Source organism: Electrophorus electricus, unplaced genomic scaffold, assembly GCF_041902795.1.
Source record: "Electrophorus electricus isolate QZ-2024a unplaced genomic scaffold, ASM4190279v1 Scaffold50, whole genome shotgun sequence".
Taxonomy (NCBI): domain Eukaryota; kingdom Metazoa; phylum Chordata; class Actinopteri; order Gymnotiformes; family Gymnotidae; genus Electrophorus; species Electrophorus electricus.
The window spans coordinates 633,591-652,857 of NW_027658768.1; positions in this window are offsets into that span (position 1 = coordinate 633,591).

Below are 19,267 nucleotides of genomic sequence, written 5' to 3' on the forward strand. Positions count from 1 at the left end.
TTGATAGGTGTGCTCTGCCACACGATGTGAATGTAATCGTCAGCTGTCTTTGGAGTAAAGTATGTACAGATTGCTGAGCTTGTGAAACCAATTTTAAACATCCAATGTGTAGTATAATGTAATCTATGTATTATTTTGTACTGAATGCATTGTAGGTTAGTGTTGCTGTCATGTGGTAATTATTATTACACATTTTAATCCAAACTGTGGCGTCGGGAGCTAGTAATAAATCTTCCTCCCATTGTCTCGATGGGAGAGTAATTATGCGATTTGATTTCATTATTAGTTTGTATATCTTATGTGATAGTTTTTTTGTATTAGGAATGTTTATAATACTGATATGGATGCAGGTGAGTTTAATGTCTCTGAACTGATAGTTGCTCTTACCTGCTTTCTATATCTTATGTTTGGGCTACTTGTGGAAGTGACATGAAAGCAGTGTTATGTTTATGTGAGTCTGGAGTTTGATATCTTGTGAAATTTCCACCAGGCTGTTAGTATCATGGCCACCCACAAATTGTTGATCATGAATGTTCTTTAATTGATTTGACTGATAAATGGTAAGTCTGACTTTTAGATCTTTGCATAATGTTTGCTATATGTCTATCCATATTCTGTCTGATATACTAAGTTTTATCCATTTTATACCATATTATAGTTGATTTGCAATAATCAACTACAGTTCTGTAATGTTGTGAGTTTGATTCTATGTGATTTATTTTTCCAGTAGAATCAAGTTATGATGTTGTCCAAAGATTTTAGACAGGTTGGTGGCGCTGGAATAATTGAAAACAAATAATTTCGTTTAGGTAATATTCTCATTTTAATTATTGCAGTTTGTCCAAAGAGCATAAGGGGCAAATTTGTCCATCAATGAAGTTCGTCGCTTATTGTTTTAATAATTGGATGACTATTTATTTTTGAATAACAGACAACTGGGAAGAGAATTTAATACCCAGATATGTAATATGATTGGTATTCAGGGGGATGGGGAATGTTTTTAATTGCATCATAAAGTTATGCTGCTAATATATAGTATAATACACAAATATCCTACTGGATATACAATTTGACCAGTTATGTGTGATGTTCTGTGATGATCATATAGAACACCACAGACAACTGTTTGGCACATCACTGTTAAACCTCCTGATTGCAACCCGGGGCATCGTGAACTGTACAACATGACCCTCAGACAATGATCTCTGAGTGAAAGCGATAAACATAATCATCTTCATATCATCACTTTCTCTACAAGTTCAGTGGAAGAGATGTCAGTTAAAGGGAGTTTTAATACCCTTTCCATCTTTAAATTTAATAAAAACACAGATGGAAAAATTCCAGAAAGTGAGACAGAGAAAGGAAACTAGACTTTAAAATGGTGCTGCCCTCTTGACTTACAACTGTAGATTATTGAAATTATTACAAATGTCCGATGCCAAAAGGGATTGTGTCAGTGTTTCACTACTCAGTATTGCATTTGGTAGACAGTATAAACAATTAGACTATGGTTAAAAAAATCACAGAAATAAAGCAAACACCAATATAATCTTGAACCACCTAGTCCCAGGAAACATTAGATTACTGGAACAAAATCAGACAACTAGCAGAACAACTTTTTAACCAATGATGCAGATGCACTTTTAGTGGATTTATTTATCTGTATTTCAATCCACTAAAGTTTTTCACTTGATCTAACATTACATTTAAGACCGAAATCCTGTTACATCTCACAGAAGATTCCACTGATCAAGCTGCTACTTACCCATCCTGGTCCTGGAGTACCTTTGCTCTGTACACTTTAGTGATGTCTTTGCTACCAACAAGCCTATTTTAATCCATCAGATAGTAACCAAACGCTCCTTTGCTGCAGAGCACAGAAATCATTCAAATTTGCAGTCAACAGATACATCTGGGCCAGATTTTGGATCAGTGGACTTGGCTGGAACTGCACATATACTGTATATGCAAAATTCAAAATTCGGGGAGTGGTTGGTCTCTTTTGCAATCAAATCTGAATACTATGGAATTCGTTTCACATTTGTTTAATTTGACAGATTTTAAATGGATAATGGACATCACTAGACAAAAAGGAATAAACAACTATATGAAAAGGAACAAAACCAAAAACAAAGGAAGACTTTAACACACTTGCCCAAACAAGCACTAAATCTGACAAAAATAGATCAACCAATGACATAGCTGTGAAGGAACATATTAGCCATTGTTTTCTTGTCATCAACAGTAATTTTAACTGATTGTTAACATACTGTTCAAGTCTTCAACTGATTTGCTCCCAACATACGAATGGGTACAAATATGGTTCATTACCCAGCTGCACAAATTGCTTCTGACATACTGGGCAGCTACAGGGTTCTTCTCCCGTGTGGATTCTGACATACTGGGCAGCTATGGGCTTCTTCAGTTGTGTGGATTGTCTTCAGCTCCTCCATGTGGCCTGTTTCACCAAAGCCCTTCCTGCAGTATTTGCAGCACTATGGCAAGCGGACACCCTTGTGTGAGCGTTTAGGTGCTTCTCAAGAGTCTGGGCAAGTTTGAAACACCTGCCCCAAACATCACTGACATTATTTCTTGTAGGTGATTAGCCACGTGTTTCTCTAGCCACAAGTACTTTTTGATTTATTTGTTTTTTTAAATAGGTAATTTTATATATAATGGCAACAAATGACATTTTAAGTTTTATGACAAAACGTGCAAACAAGCTGGCCTGAGAGGTGTGTAGCGGGATATGACTCAGTGCGTCTCTGGTGCTGCTTTTGATGAGTACAGTGTCATGAGTGTGTCTGTCCAGCGGTGCAAAGAGGGGAAACAGCAAGGCATGGCATGGTGTTTATTCATTCGTTTGCATAGAAAATGACGCCTTTTCACATTGTGGAACTTCAAATATGGCGGTCTTTTTTGTGCGGCGTAGTAATGACATATGTTGTGGAATTTTGAACAAACAGCAAGTCAGACGTGATTAAGAGAGTAATTTAATAAGAAAAAGAATAAAATAAATGTTTGGCTCTCCTCAGGTAGGGAGCCCCGAGTATACAAAACCGTGGCTAGTTATACTACTCCTGTGCTGTCTTTAACCAATCATCTTTTCTTAAGCAGCTCTTCTTTCCTTTGTTGCTGTGGCTATAAGCCAATCAGCTCTCAGCTTGTTTTTTTCCACAAACCAACCCAAACTGACTCCAAACAGTGTGGGTTGTGTGTCAAGTTGACCTTGATGTTAACAGTTCCTGATACATGTTCAACTTAATCAGCAACAGGCGGATATAAATGTGCAAACAGCATTATTAATTTAAGAACAAAAGGATCAGTGTGATTTTATATGAATCACATAATACATAGTTTCGTATCATTTTCCATCACACGTAAAAACAGTCTCACCGTATTGTCGGGCAGGAGGATCTGGACTCATTTATTACTTGATATCTTTCCACATCTAGCGGTCATTAGAGGTTAGTCTTGAATTGATTTCTGTCGTGAAATATTTTAGATATAAATGTTTACATTTTCTATTACACAACACGGTAAAGTATAGTCAACCAGTTCTAACCTTTTGAGAAAAACTTTAACTTCAAAGTAGGTGAATCTATTTACTTAGATTGAACCAATCGGATCACAGTTTATTTACATAACATCAATGCTTTGAGTGCTTTAGATATAAGGACATCATGGCGATCTTTCTGCTCACACCTCAGTCAGTCTATAATTCTGTACTATGTGTTTCTATAGCTTCCAACTTTCACGAGTTTCTTGAATCTGTGGATAAAAGTGCAGACTCAGGTACTTTCTTATTTGTGAACTTTTATACATTTTATGTAATTTATTTACCTATCATCTATAATATTTTATTACTTTTCATTTATAGATATAAGGGCACAAAAACAGTTCATATACTCAATGAATTGTTACAAGATAATCTTTTCTAGAGAATGTTTACCATTTGTTAAAAGACTGATTTATTTCTAAAAGTTTATGCAGTGTGTTAATTTGTCACATGGAGGCAGAAGGGGTGAATCTGATATACCCCTCTTCCATCATCAACTATTCATCGAGTCCTCCAGTGGAGCTTCTACAACCAAAGAAACGCATACAGCGGTCACCGGCGGTTCTAAGTTACATCTAAAGAGGTCTAGGCCACGTCTCAATCATTTAGCCTTTTTACATGTTGTTTTAGTTTAGTGTAATCAAGGCCTGAAACTGGAGTCTGGACCAGGCAAAAATATTTCAATATTTAATGCGTTTTTATTTTTTCAGTTTCAATGTTTCAATGAGACTCAGGAGACTCCAGCATAAGCAGAAGCTCCGAGTTGTCGATGTCCAGGAGCAAACCCGTCCCTGCAAGGTTGGGGTGCATGTTCTGGATCACGGGAAACAGACCATCGATCACCCAACATCTGCTTCTGCTCCTGCGGAGGTTCCAGATCCAGCACGGAGGCAGTGAGAGGTTCCTGGCCCAGAGATTGGTCTGCAGCGGGCCTGATGGTACTCGGCATGTATTGGAAATGCTGTGGCTGTATGCTGTGCGTAGCCCAGGGTGTGCTGGGGTGGAGCTGTGCCAGTTGCCCGCTCGGGTAGCAGGCAGCCCAGTTCTGAGCCTGTGGAATGGCCACCATGATATAGCCGGAGGGCGGGGCGGGCTGGTAGGGGTTGAGCACTGGGTTGCGCACGGCACTCACGCTGGCCATGCGCTGCATGTAATGGTGGGTGAGGTGGGCCTGCCGCTCCTCCTTGCGCTGCGCCAGGGCCACGTACAGCGTCTTGGTGCCTACGATGCACCCGTTCATCTCCTTCATTGCCTCGGTGGCCTCCTCCGGTGAGGAGAAACACACAAAGCCGAACCCTTTGGAGCGGCCGCCCTCCGTCTTCACCTTGGCACTCGTGATTGTCCCGAATAGAGAGAACTCTTTACGCAGACGCTCGTCGTCCAGACTGTCGTCTAGGTTTTTAACGTACAGGTTCACTCCCTGGTAGCGAGTCGTGCCGTCCTGCTTCATCTGCTCAAACTTGCGTTTGAGCTCTGTCTGCCTCTCGCCTTTCTTCTGGGTACGAGCCACATACAGCTGCTTCCCATTCAACTCCTTCCCGTTCATCTCATCCACAGCCCTTTTGGCATCCTCGTGCCTCTCGAAGCTCACAAAGCCAAAACCCTTGGACTTGCTGCTCTCGTCTGTTATGACGCGACGGCTCAGCGTTGGGCCGAACTTGCTGAAGATCTCATTTAGCTTGTTGTCGTCCATGTCCTCTCCAATGTTCTTAATGTACACATTGGTGAATTCCTTGGCCTTGGCCCCCATCTCAGCCTCACGCTCCTTGCGAGACTTGAAGTGGCCAATGAACACTTTGCGGTCATTGAGCAACATGCCATTAAGTTTCTCAATGGCTCTCTCCGCAGCCTCGCCGGTCTCAAAGTGCACAAAGCCGTAGCCCTTAGAGCCATTCTCATCACACGCCACCTTGCAGGAAAGGATGTTTCCAAAGTTGGAGAATGTCTCGTAAAGGGCTCCGCAGTCAATAGACTTGTCCAGGTTCTTGATGAAGATGTTGCCAACTGCGCTCTTCCTCTTCCATCCACCGGCTGCTGAAAGTTCACATACGCATATTCGAGTGAGCGACTGGTCATCATGTCCCTGCAAACTCGAATGAAGACAATTGTGCCAGCAGGGCTCAATTTCTCGAATAGCATGGCCTCGGTAACGTCTGGATGAAGGTCACCCACGTGCAACAAAGTCATCGGCGAACTTGGAGCACTTGGATTCATTTTCGTGAGTATCGTCGGTCAACCTTTCTGGAAATCGTAGTCGAAAGTAGTAAATGAACAAAATAAAATCGTAAATGATTTAACCAAATTATCTAACTACACGAATTATAAAATAGTTTGAAACAGCAATTCAACAGAGCCAGGCAAGTGTCGACCGACCAAAGCGATCAAAGCAACACTTTAGCTTTTGAATAAAAATACATGACAACTTGGTTGTTACGTAAGAGTTATTTTACGTAAATGTTTATTTTTAAATATTATCCAAACGCTATTTATTTATTTATGAATTATTCAATAATTTTAACTTATAACGTTAATAGCGTGAATGAGAGGCTTTAACAACACCTTATATTTCAAAATATTACCTAGTCAAAGCATTTTCCAAAAATCGTCCATATGCTGCTCACACTGGATCACTTACCGCATGGCTCAGAATAAATATTGTAGGGTATTGTTTATGAGGTTTAACAAACTCTAGGACTTATTGTTTATAGCACTTTTCATTGTTTAAGATAGACTTTATGTATTTTGTAATTCTAGGTATCAGCATTCATCCCTGTATTCTACAGTATTCTAGTTCATTGGTATGTTTGATTCTAACCTACTGTACTAGGATATATTTTATGAGTAAATGACAAAGCAGTTTTGTAAGTCGCTCTGGATAAGAGCATCTGCTAAGTGCCATAAATGTAAATGTAATAATACTTTATTAGTCACTTAATAATTAATTAAATAATTAAATAATTTCGTCTCATGAGCTAGTGAAGTCCTGCCCCCTGGGGAGATTTGCTCGCCCAATGTTCAGTTCATGGCTACAGCCTTGACGTAACCTACATCACATGAGGTTATTTTAAAAGCTACAAGTGTGTAAGCTAACAAACCCTCTCATAAGCAAAGTAAATTTAAAAAAAAGGAAGATTTTCTCCACCTGAAATACTATTGTAATGTTCTGAGCACATACAAAGATGGAGTCGCTCGCAGTAAGATGAATGCAACTTTATTAGAGAACACGCTTAGCCCACAAACAGAAGCCAAAAAACAGCAGACCGGGCAAAGAGCGTTATCCAAAACACAGACGCTCCAAAACGGAACCCGAGCCAACGGGACTTACCTACCGAGAGCGCTTATATACAGAAAGACTAACGAGGACTAACGCGCTGCAGGTGATTACAGTAACAGGAGGCGGTACTAAGCAGGGGGCGGAGCCGACAGGGACCAAAACAAGGAAGTAAACAAATATGGTGGCGTCGCCGTGGGAACCGCGACCACAATTACGTCAGAAGCACGATGTCATAGAACACTGATAGCGTCTAAATTCTAAAGTCATTTCCAAACATTCATTCGGAACACAGTCACAGCAAGGTGAACGTAGCGACAGTGTTACTAGTTTATGTTTTCAAACAAAACCACGAAACAATTCTGGACTTTAAAAAATGTTCCCGGTCATTAAGCTGCATCGGGTCGACTGCAAAGGTATGTACATACAAAATATTTTACTTTACTGTATTTTTAGAACAAAACCCCAAGTTGGAAGAAAACATTTAACATGAAGGAAGCATGTTTGTGCTTGTGCCACGTTTGCCAGATTTGCCAAAATGACACATGCCGCTTGCAAAAAACAGACCCACATGACCCATTTCATTGCAAAACCTGGCAACAGTGGAGACCTGATGAATTTTTTTCTTTCCTCAGTGTGCGGATCCAATCTGCATGATTGTGTTCAGTGTGGTGTCCCTCTGACCCTTACTGAGAAAGCACCAAGTGAAACCACTGGGCCTCAGCCCCCCGTCAACAATGAGGTAGAGGATGCAGGTCAGGTACCTCTCCCACCTCTCCCAGAAAGCCCCCAGCATCAGGGTGAACAGGCTGAAGAGTCAGAGGATGAAAGCGATTATGATGATGATGAAGCTGATAATGATGATGACTGGACTCTTCAGCAGCAGAGCAATTTCTCATTTCAGCTTCCAGCAGCTTCCACTGAGGGGAACACACAGTTTGTCAGACATCCGGCTCTGGACGGCGTGAGCAAAATCATAGACGATGTCCACGAATATCTACGAAACAGAATTCCAAGAGAGTCCTTTGGCTACATGGCCCCAGGATATGGCAGGGACCACCCTCTGCTGAGCAGGAATGCTTGGAAGGCTGATGCATGGGGTGCCAGCTTTGGGGTGGCAGGGAATAGTTCCACACTTGGATGGTATCCGCTTTACAATACGCTGCAGCAGAGTGTATTGTACAATACACCAGCTACTTATGCCTCCAGTGCACCTAAACCTGCTTTCTTGGTGATGGCACAGAATTACCAACCTCAGTACAGCTCCTGGTCTGGAAACACTGTCAGATTTCCTAATGAGGTCAGAGCTCACAGTTCCAATGCTGCTCCTGCCGTGGGCCAGAGCTGTAGGAGCCAGACGGAGCAAAGGAGCTCCAGGAAGAGGAGGAGAGAGACAAACTCCCCGAGCTCCTCTCACTGCTCCAAGACAGAGAGCGTCCCCAGGAAGATGAGAAGATGAGAGCATGAATGAGAATGAAAAGTCACGTCGATCAAGCAATAATAATAAAAACTTATGCTTGAAGTTTTGTAGAAGTAATAAAGATAAAATAAAATGCAATTATTTCATGTTTAACATAGCCTGTGTTCAATTGTTTTTTTGAGGGTCCAGCTCATATTTTATGATACAAATATAACATCTTTAAGAAATTTCTGTAAATCACAAACAATACAGTCCAAAGTCTTAGATGATTACCAAGAACTTCAAGTTTATTCCATGATTTATGCAAAGCTAATATAAATTCAAATTCAAAATTCAAATTCCAAATGTATTTATTCAGTGCCATTTACAACAGATGTTGTGAAAAAGCAGCTTTACAAATGTCCAAGCCAAGAGCGACAGTGGCAAGGCAAAGCTCCCTAGAGCATGAGGAAGAAACCTTGAGAAGAACCAAGACTCAAGGCGGGGGGGAGTGGGGGGGCATCCTCCTCTGGCTGACAACGGTCACCACAATGATAACAGTTTAAAGAGAAAAATAAATTAAAAATGAAATAAGCAAATGTACAAGTTTACTTAGCTGATACGTACTAATCTGGAAAATATTATTTAACTCATTTTTGATTTTCTTGAGAATTCTTTATAATATATTGCAATATATCTGAATATCTTGAAAACATAATATTTTTTAAATTTTTAAAACTGTTGCTAAGGCACATATTTAATTCAAACTATAGTCTATGTAGAGTTCCAACACACACTGTCAGCTGTTAGCATCTCTTAAAGAATAATACTTGATATTGACTCAGTGTGGTAATAATTCTTTGGCTCCCTGTAGCTGCACGCATCAGATTCAAAACCTTGATGTTTGCCTACAAAGCCAAAAATGAACCAGCCCCTTCATACATGAGGTCAATGGTCAAAGCCCGATCCGTACCTGGAGTACTTCGAACCTCAAGTCTGGCTCGGCTTGAAATACCTTGCTTCAGATCTCATGGATGACAAGCATCGAGACTATTTTCTGTCCTGGCTCCAAGATGGTGGAATGAACTCCCACTTGCTGTCCGGACAGCAGAGTCCCTTGCGGTCTTCAAGCGCAGACTGAAGACCCATCTATTTGCAGAATATTTAAAGAACAACTGACACTGCTCCCATATTGACTGACTAAATTAATACTTATTGTAGGGTATTGTTTATGTTGTTTAATAAACTCTAGGACTTATTGTTTATAGCACTTTTCATTGTTTAAGATAGACTTTATGTATTTTGTACTTCTAGGTATCAGCATTCATCCCTGTATTCTACAGTATTCTAGTTCATTGGTATGTTTGATTCTAACCTACTGTACTAGGATATATTCTATGAGTAAATAATAAAGCACTTTTGTAAGTCGCTCTGGATAAGAGCATGCGCTAAGTGCCATAAATGTAAATGTAATTATACTTTATTAGTCACTTAATAATTAATTAAATAATTAAATAATTTCATCTCATGAGCTAGTGAAGTCCTGCCCCCTGGGGAGATTTACTCCCCCAATGTTCAGTTCATGGATACAGCCTTGACGTAACCTACATCACATGAGGTTATTTTAAAAGCTACAAGTGTGTAAGCTAACAAACCCTCTCATAAGCAAAGTAAATAAAAAAAAAAGGAAGATTTTCTCCACCTGAAATACTATTGTAATGTTCTGAGCACATACAAAGATGGAGTCGCTCGCAGTAAGATGAATGCAACTTTATTAGAGAACACGCTTAGCCCACAAACAGAAGCCAAAAAACAGCAGACCGGGCAAAGAGCGTTATCCAAAACACAGACGCTCCAAAACGGAACCCGAGCCAACGGGACTTACCTACCGAGAGCGCTTATATACAGAAAGACTAACGAGGACTAACGCGCTGCAGGTGATTACAGTAACAGGAGGCGGTACTAAGCAGGGGGCGGAGCCGACAGGGACCAAAACAAGGAAGTAAACAAACATGGTGGCGTCGCCGTGGGAACCGCGACCACAATTACGTCAGAAGCACGATGTCATAGAACACTGATAGCGTCTAAATTCTAAAGTCATTTCCAAACATTCATTCGGAACACAGTCACAGCAAGGTGAACGTAGCGACAGTGTTACTAGTTTATGTTTTCAAACAAAACCACGAAACAATTCTGGACTTTAAAAAATGTTCCCGGTCATTAAGCTGCATCGGGTCGACTGCAAAGGTATGTACATACAAAATATTTTACTTTACTGTATTTTTAGAACAAAACCCCAAGTTGGAAGAAAACATTTAACATGAAGGAAGCATATTTGTGCTTGTGCCACGTTTGCCAGATTTGCCAAAATGACACATGCCGCTTGCAAAAAACAGACCCACATGACCCATTTCATTGCAAAACCTGGCAACAGTGGAGACCTGATGAATTTTTTTCTTTCCTCAGTGTGCGGATCCAATCTGCATGATTGTGTTCAGTGTGGTGTCCCTCTGACCCTTACTGAGAAAGCACCAAGTGAAACCACTGGGCCTCAGCCCCCCGTCAACAATGAGGTAGAGGATGCAGGTCAGGTACCTCTCCCACCTCTCCCAGAAAGCCCCCAGCATCAGGGTGAACAGGCTGAAGAGTCAGAGGATGAAAGCGATTATGATGATGATGAAGCTGATAATGATGATGACTGGACTCTTCAGCAGCAGAGCAATTTCTCATTTCAGCTTCCAGCAGCTTCCACTGAGGGGAACACACAGTTTGTCAGACATCCGGCTCTGGACGGCGTGAGCAAAATCATAGACGATGTCCACGAATATCTACGAAACAGAATTCCAAGAGAGTCCTTTGGCTACATGGCCCCAGGATATGGCAGGGACCACCCTCTGCTGAGCAGGAATGCTTGGAAGGCTGATGCATGGGGTGCCAGCTTTGGGGTGGCAGGGAATAGTTCCACACTTGGATGGTATCCGCTTTACAATACGCTGCAGCAGAGTGTATTGTACAATACACCAGCTACTTATGCCTCCAGTGCACCTAAACCTGCTTTCTTGGTGATGGCACAGAATTACCAACCTCAGTACAGCTCCTGGTCTGGAAACACTGTCAGATTTCCTAATGAGGTCAGAGCTCACAGTTCCAATGCTGCTCCTGCCGTGGGCCAGAGCTGTAGGAGCCAGACGGAGCAAAGGAGCTCCAGGAAGAGGAGGAGAGAGACAAACTCCCCGAGCTCCTCTCACTGCTCCAAGACAGAGAGCGTCCCCAGGAAGATGAGAAGATGAGAGCATGAATGAGAATGAAAAGTCACGTCGATCAAGCAATAATAATAAAAACTTATGCTTGAAGTTTTGTAGAAGTAATAAAGATAAAATAAAATGCAATTATTTCATGTTTAACATAGCCTGTGTTCAATTGTTTTTTTGAGGGTCCAGCTCATATTTTATGATACAAATATACCATCTTTAAGAAATTTCTGTAATCACAAACAATACAGTCCAAAGTCTTAGATGATTACCAAGAACTTCAAGTTTATTCCATGATTTATGCAAAGCTAATATACATTCAAATTCAAAATTCAAATTCAAAATGTATTTATTCAGTGCCATTTACAACAGATGTTGTGAAAAAGCAGCTTTACAAATGTCCAAGCCAAGAGCGACAGTGGCAAGGCAAAGCTCCCTAGAGCATGAGGAAGAAACCTTGAGAAGAACCAAGACTCAAGGCGGGGGGGAGTGGGGGGGCATCCTCCTCTGGCTGACAGCGGTCACCACAATGATAACAGTTTAAAGAGAAAAATAAATTAAAAATGAAATAAGCAAATGTACAAGTTTACTTAGCTGATACGTACTAATCTGGAAAATATTATTTAACTCATTTTTGATTTTCTTGAGAATTCTTTATAATATATTGCAATATATCTGAATATCTTGAAAACATAATATTTTTTAAATTTTTAAAACTGTTGCTACAGCACATATTTAATTCAAACTATAGTCTATGTAGAGTTCCAACACACACTGTCAGCTGTTAGCATCTCTTAAAGAATAATACTTGATATTGACTCAGTGTGGTAATAATTCTTTGGCTCCCTGTAGCTGCACGCATCAGATTCAAAACCTTGATGTTTGCCTACAAAGCCAAAAATGAACCAGCCCCTTCATACATGAGGTCAATGGTCAAAGCCCGATCCGTACCTGGAGTACTTCGAACCTCAAGTCTGGCTCGGCTTGAAATACCTTGCTTCAGATCTCATGGATGACAAGCATCGAGACTATTTTCTGTCCTGGCTCCAAGATGGTGGAATGAACTCCCACTTGCTGTCCGGACAGCAGAGTCCCTTGCGGTCTTCAAGCGCAGACTGAAGACCCATCTATTTGCAGAATATTTAAAGAACAACTGACACTGCTCCCATATTGACTGACTAAATTAATACTTATTGTAGGGTATTGTTTATGTTGTTTAATAAACTCTAGGACTTATTGTTTATAGCACTTTTCATTGTTTAAGATAGACTTTATGTATTTTGTACTTCTAGGTATCAGCATTCATCCCTGTATTCTACAGTATTCTAGTTCATTGGTATGTTTGATTCTAACCTACTGTACTAGGATATATTCTATGAGTAAATAATAAAGCACTTTTGTAAGTCGCTCTGGATAAGAGCATGCGCTAAGTGCCATAAATGTAAATGTAATTATACTTTATTAGTCACTTAATAATTAATTAAATAATTAAATAATTTCATCTCATGAGCTAGTGAAGTCCTGCCCCCTGGGGAGATTTACTCCCCCAATGTTCAGTTCATGGATACAGCCTTGACGTAACCTACATCACATGAGGTTATTTTAAAAGCTACAAGTGTGTAAGCTAACAAACCCTCTCATAAGCAAAGTAAATAAAAAAAAAAGGAAGATTTTCTCCACCTGAAATACTATTGTAATGTTCTGAGCACATACAAAGATGGAGTCGCTCGCAGTAAGATGAATGCAACTTTATTAGAGAACACGCTTAGCCCACAAACAGAAGCCAAAAAACAGCAGACCGGGCAAAGAGCGTTATCCAAAACACAGACGCTCCAAAACGGAACCCGAGCCAACGGGACTTACCTACCGAGAGCGCTTATATACAGAAAGACTAACGAGGACTAACGCGCTGCAGGTGATTACAGTAACAGGAGGCGGTACTAAGCAGGGGGCGGACCCGACAGGGACCAAAACAAGGAAGTAAACAAACATGGTGGCGTCGCCGTGGGAACCGCGACCACAATTACGTCAGAAGCACGATGTCATAGAACACTGATAGCGTCTAAATTCTAAAGTCATTTCCAAACATTCATTCGGAACACAGTCACAGCAAGGTGAACGTAGCGACAGTGTTACTAGTTTATGTTTTCAAACAAAACCACGAAACAATTCTGGACTTTAAAAAATGTTCCCGGTCATTAAGCTGCATCGGGTCGACTGCAAAGGTATGTACATACAAAATATTTTACTTTACTGTATTTTTAGAACAAAACCCCAAGTTGGAAGAAAACATTTAACATGAAGGAAGCATATTTGTGCTTGTGCCACGTTTGCCAGATTTGCCAAAATGACACATGCCGCTTGCAAAAAACAGACCCACATGACCCATTTCATTGCAAAACCTGGCAACAGTGGAGACCTGATGAATTTTTTTCTTTCCTCAGTGTGCGGATCCAATCTGCATGATTGTGTTCAGTGTGGTGTCCCTCTGACCCTTACTGAGAAAGCACCAAGTGAAACCACTGGGCCTCAGCCCCCCGTCAACAATGAGGTAGAGGATGCAGGTCAGGTACCTCTCCCACCTCTCCCAGAAAGCCCCCAGCATCAGGGTGAACAGGCTGAAGAGTCAGAGGATGAAAGCGATTATGATGATGATGAAGCTGATAATGATGATGACTGGACTCTTCAGCAGCAGAGCAATTTCTCATTTCAGCTTCCAGCAGCTTCCACTGAGGGGAACACACAGTTTGTCAGACATCCGGCTCTGGACGGCGTGAGCAAAATCATAGACGATGTCCACGAATATCTACGAAACAGAATTCCAAGAGAGTCCTTTGGCTACATGGCCCCAGGATATGGCAGGGACCACCCTCTGCTGAGCAGGAATGCTTGGAAGGCTGATGCATGGGGTGCCAGCTTTGGGGTGGCAGGGAATAGTTCCACACTTGGATGGTATCCGCTTTACAATACGCTGCAGCAGAGTGTATTGTACAATACACCAGCTACTTATGCCTCCAGTGCACCTAAACCTGCTTTCTTGGTGATGGCACAGAATTACCAACCTCAGTACAGCTCCTGGTCTGGAAACACTGTCAGATTTCCTAATGAGGTCAGAGCTCACAGTTCCAATGCTGCTCCTGCCGTGGGCCAGAGCTGTAGGAGCCAGACGGAGCAAAGGAGCTCCAGGAAGAGGAGGAGAGAGACAAACTCCCCGAGCTCCTCTCACTGCTCCAAGACAGAGAGCGTCCCCAGGAAGATGAGAAGATGAGAGCATGAATGAGAATGAAAAGTCACGTCGATCAAGCAATAATAATAAAAACTTATGCTTGAAGTTTTGTAGAAGTAATAAAGATAAAATAAAATGCAATTATTTCATGTTTAACATAGCCTGTGTTCAATTGTTTTTTTGAGGGTCCAGCTCATATTTTATGATACAAATATAACATCTTTAAGAAATTTCTGTAATCACAAACAATACAGTCCAAAGTCTTAGATGATTACCAAGAACTTCAAGTTTATTCCATGATTTATGCAAAGCTAATATAAATTCAAATTCAAAATTCAAATTCAAAATGTATTTATTCAGTGCCATTTACAACAGATGTTGTGAAAAAGCAGCTTTACAAATGTCCAAGCCAAGAGCGACAGTGGCAAGGCAAAGCTCCCTAGAGCATGAGGAAGAAACCTTGAGAAGAACCAAGACTCAAGGCGGGGGGGAGTGGGGGGGCATCCTCCTCTGGCTGACAACGGTCACCACAATGATAACAGTTTAAAGAGAAAAATAAATTAAAAATGAAATAAGCAAATGTACAAGTTTACTTAGCTGATACGTACTATTCTGGAAAATATTATTTAACTCATTTTTGATTTTCTTGAGAATTCTTTATAATATATTGCAATATATCTGAATATCTTGAAAACATAATATTTTTTAAATTTTTAAAACTGTTGCTACAGCACATATTTAATTCAAACTATAGTCTATGTAGAGTTCCAACACACACTGTCAGCTGTTAGCATCTCTTAAAGAATAATACTTGATATTGACTCAGTGTGGTAATAATTCTTTGGCTCCCTGTAGCTGCACGCATCAGATTCAAAACCTTGATGTTTGCCTACAAAGCCAAAAATGAACCAGCCCCTTCATACATGAGGTCAATGGTCAAAGCCCGATCCGTACCTGGAGTACTTCGAACCTCAAGTCTGGCTCGGCTTGAAATACCTTGCTTCAGATCTCATGGATGACAAGCATCGAGACTATTTTCTGTCCTGGCTCCAAGATGGTGGAATGAACTCCCACTTGCTGTCCGGACAGCAGAGTCCCTTGCGGTCTTCAAGCGCAGACTGAAGACCCATCTATTTGCAGAATATTTAAAGAACAACTGACACTGCTCCCATATTGACTGACTAAATTAATACTTATTGTAGGGTATTGTTTATGTTGTTTAATAAACTCTAGGACTTATTGTTTATAGCACTTTTCATTGTTTAAGATAGACTTTATGTATTTTGTACTTCTAGGTATCAGCATTCATCCCTGTATTCTACAGTATTCTAGTTCATTGGTATGTTTGATTCTAACCTACTGTACTAGGATATATTCTATGAGTAAATAATAAAGCACTTTTGTAAGTCGCTCTGGATAAGAGCATGCGCTAAGTGCCATAAATGTAAATGTAATTATACTTTATTAGTCACTTAATAATTAATTAAATAATTAAATAATTTCATCTTATGAGCTAGTGAAGTCCTGCCCCCTGGGGAGATTTACTCCCCCAATGTTCAGTTCATGGATACAGCCTTGACGTAACCTACATCACATGAGGTTATTTTAAAAGCTACAAGTGTGTAAGCTAACAAACCCTCTCATAAGCAAAGTAAATTTAAAAAAAAGGAAGATTTTCTCCACCTGAAATACTATTGTAATGTTCTGAGCACATACAAAGATGGAGTCGCTCGCAGTAAGATGAATGCAACTTTATTAGAGAACACGCTTAGCCCACAAACAGAAGCCAAAAAACAGCAGACCGGGCAAAGAGCGTTATCCAAAACACAGACGCTCCAAAACGGAACCCGAGCCAACGAGACTTACCTACCGAGAGCGCTTATATACAGAAAGACTAACGAGGACTAACGCGCTGCAGGTGATTACAGTAACAGGAGGCGGTACTAAGCAGGGGGCGGAGCCGACAGGGACCAAAACAAGGAAGTAAACAAACATGGTGGCGTCGCCGTGGGAACCGCGACCACAATTACGTCAGAAGCACGATGTCATAGAACACTGATAGCGTCTAAATTCTAAAGTCATTTCCAAACATTCATTCGGAACACAGTCACAGCAAGGTGAACGTAGCGACAGTGTTACTAGTTTATGTTTTCAAACAAAACCACGAAACAATTCTGGACTTTAAAAAATGTTCCCGGTCATTAAGCTGCATCGGGTCGACTGCAAAGGTATGTACATACAAAATATTTTACTTTACTGTATTTTTAGAACAAAACCCCAAGTTGGAAGAAAACATTTAACATGAAGGAAGCATATTTGTGCTTGTGCCACGTTTGCCAGATTTGCCAAAATGACACATGCCGCTTGCAAAAAACAGACCCACATGACCCATTTCATTGCAAAACCTGGCAACAGTGGAGACCTGATGAATTTTTTTCTTTCCTCAGTGTGCGGATCCAATCTGCATGATTGTGTTCAGTGTGGTGTCCCTCTGACCCTTACTGAGAAAGCACCAAGTGAAACCACTGGGCCTCAGCCCCCCGTCAACAATGAGGTAGAGGATGCAGGTCAGGTACCTCTCCCACCTCTCCCAGAAAGCCCCCAGCATCAGGGTGAACAGGCTGAAGAGTCAGAGGATGAAAGCGATTATGATGATGATGAAGCTGATAATGATGATGACTGGACTCTTCAGCAGCAGAGCAATTTCTCATTTCAGCTTCCAGCAGCTTCCACTGAGGGGAACACACAGTTTGTCAGACATCCGGCTCTGGACGGCGTGAGCAAAATCATAGACGATGTCCACGAATATCTACGAAACAGAATTCCAAGAGAGTCCTTTGGCTACATGGCCCCAGGATATGGCAGGGACCACCCTCTGCTGAGCAGGAATGCTTGGAAGGCTGATGCATGGGGTGCCAGCTTTGGGGTGGCAGGGAATAGTTCCACACTTGGATGGTATCCGCTTTACAATACGCTGCAGCAGAGTGTATTGTACAATACACCAGCTACTTATGCCTCCAGTGCACCTAAACCTGCTTTCTTGGTGATGGCACAGAATTACCAACCTCAGTACAGCTCCTGGTCTGGAAACACTGTCAGATTTCCTAATGAGGTCAGAGCTCACAGTTCCAATGCTGCTCCTGCCGTGGGCCAGAGCTGTAGGAGCCAGACGGAGCAAAGGAGCTCCAGGAAGAGGAGGAGAGAGACAAACTCCCCGAGCTCCTCTCACTGCTCCAAGACAGAGAGCGTCCCCAGGAAGATGAGAAGATGAGAGCATGAATGAGAATGAAAAGTCACGTCGATCAAGCAATAATAATAAAAACTTATGCTTGAAGTTTTGTAGAAGTAATAAAGATAAAATAAAATGCAATTATTTCATGTTTAACATAGCCTGTGTTCAATTGTTTTTTTGAGGGTCCAGCTCATATTTTATGATACAAATATACCATCTTTAAGAAATTTCTGTAATCACAAACAATACAGTCCAAAGTCTTAGATGATTACCAAGAACTTCAAGTTTATTCCATGATTTATGCAAAGCTAATATACATTCAAATTCAAAATTCAAATTCAAAATGTATTTATTCAGTGCCATTTACAACAGATGTTGTGAAAAAGCAGCTTTACAAATGTCCAAGCCAAGAGCGACAGTGGCAAGGCAAAGCTCCCTAGAGCATGAGGAAGAAACCTTGAGAAGAACCAAGACTCAAGGCGGGGGGGAGTGGGGGGGCATCCTCCTCTGGCTGACAACGGTCACCACAATGATAACAGTTTAAAGAGAAAAATAAATTAAAAATGAAATAAGCAAATGTACAAGTTTACTTAGCTGATACGTACTATTCTGGAAAATATTATTTAACTCATTTTTGATTTTCTTGAGAATTCTTTATAATATATTGCAATATATCTGAATATCTTGAAAACATATTTTTTAAATTTTTAAAACTGTTGCTACAGCACATATTTAATTCAAACTATAGTCTATGTAGAGTTCCAACACACACTGTCAGCTGTTAGCATCTCTTAAAGAATAATACTTGATATTGACTCAGTGTGGTAATAATTCTTTGGCTCCCTGTAGCTGCACGCATCAGATTCAAAACCTTGATGTTTGCCTACAAAGCCAAAAATGAACCAGCCCCTTCATACATGAGGTGAATGGTCAAAGCCCGATCCGTACCTGGAGTACTTCGAACCTCAAGTCTGGCTCGGCTTGAAATACCTTGCTTCAGATCTCATGGATGACAAGCATCGAGACTATTTTCTGTCCTGGCTCCAAGATGGTGGAATGAACTCCCACTTGCTGTCCGGACAGCAGAGTCCCTTGCGGTCTTCAAGCGCAGACTGAAGACCCATCTATTTGCAGAATATTTAAAGAACAACTGACACTGCTCCCATATTGACTGACTAAATTAATACTTATTGTAGGGTATTGTTTATGTTGTTTAATAAACTCTAGGACTTATTGTTTATAGCACTTTTCATTGTTTAAGATAGACTTTATGTATTTTGTACTTCTAGGTATCAGCATTCATCCCTGTATTCTACAGTATTCTAGTTC